Below are 1,555 nucleotides of genomic sequence, written 5' to 3'. Positions count from 1 at the left end.
GGCCAGGTTGGTCTTGAACTCCTGACCTCAAGCGATCCACCCACCTCAGCCTCACAAAGTGCTGGGATTACAGGCATGAGCTACCATGCCTGGCCTTTTTCTTTCTTTTCTATATTTTTCCCATTTTGTATACTATAGCAACATTTTTAATAATGAATAAGGTATGTTTTAGTCCCTTCCACACCTTCCTTTCTCCCAAAAAAAGGAATTGTGAGAATTACAATTTACAACCTAATCTTTTAAAAGTCTTGTGCAACATAAAGTGTAAATGATGAAGACTGAGAAAACATGACCTGAACTTTATACTGCAATGAAATAAAGCTTACCAGACTCTGACGTGTCTGACAGTATGCATGAGGACTGTGTAGCTGGGCATAACCAACAGTTCTCATACAGCACTTTGATGAGTATTACCTGAAACAGACGAACTGGCCTCTGTCAGATGCTCGGGGAGGGGAGGTAGGAACGGATGAGGTGTGTGTGGCTCTGTTGGCCTCTGAAGACCCCTGGATCCAAAACCCAGGGATGCCACTTTGCTGGCAGAAAAGGCCAGGACCTGGGGGTTCTGAGGACCTCTGAGTGACAGATGTGCAGCCTCCAAGTGGGGCTGGTGCTGCTTGGGCTTCACAAAGAAGCTTTTCATCACAACAGGAATGGCACAGACACCCCAAACTCTCCTTTCCTTCCCTTCCCTTCCCTTCCCAGCCTTCTAGATATGGAGACCTCATAAGGATACTGCCTGAAATGTCATCAATAAAAATGTGTTGGGGCAGCAGAACGATTGCGTTTGAGAGGGGTAGAGACAATATTCATTCACGTAACAAATATTTATTGAGAATCTACTATATCCCACGCATAAGGGAGGTCCTGTGCATACATATCATCCCCCTGCCTCAGCCTGGTGAAGATGGTATGACATCCACTATACAGATAATGAAACTGGCTGGGAAAGGTTAAGTTAGTGACCCTGAGTTACACATTTATGTAGATGGTGGTCGTGGGAAGGGAGGCGGAAAGGGAGGGAGGGACTCAAACACAGCCCCATCAGAGGTGGAAAGCCTCTCTTCCCACACTGTGCATTGCAGCATAGCAGAGGTTTCCAGACTTCATGCTCACAGCCTTTGTGAACATCAGCAGCTACTCTGGGTCTCAGTCTCCTTGTTCATAAAAAGAAGGTGCTTGAATGGCTCACGCCTGTAATCCTAGCATTTTGGGAGGCAGAGGCACGTGGATCACTTGAGGTCAGGAGTTCGAGTCTAGCCTGTCCAACATGACGAAACCCCCTCTCTATTAAAGATAAAAAATTTAAAGGCTGGGCCCAGTGGCTCATGCCTGTAATCCCAGCACTTTGGGAAGCTGAGGTGGGTGGGTCACCTGAGGTCAGGAGTTCGAGACCAGCCTGACCAACATTGAGAAACCTACTAAAAACATAAAAATTAGCAGGGTGTGGTGGTGCATGCCTGTAATCCCAGCTACTCGAGAGGCTGAGGCAGGAAAATCACTTGAACCCAGAGGCAGAGGTTGCAGTGAGCCGAGATCGCGCCACTGCACTCTA

This window comes from Cebus imitator, unplaced genomic scaffold (assembly GCF_001604975.1).
Source record: "Cebus imitator isolate Cc_AM_T3 unplaced genomic scaffold, Cebus_imitator-1.0 Scaffold386, whole genome shotgun sequence".
Taxonomy (NCBI): Eukaryota; Metazoa; Chordata; class Mammalia; order Primates; family Cebidae; genus Cebus; species Cebus imitator.
The sequence above is the reverse complement of the archived record's forward strand: the minus strand, read 5'-3'. Positions refer to the sequence as shown.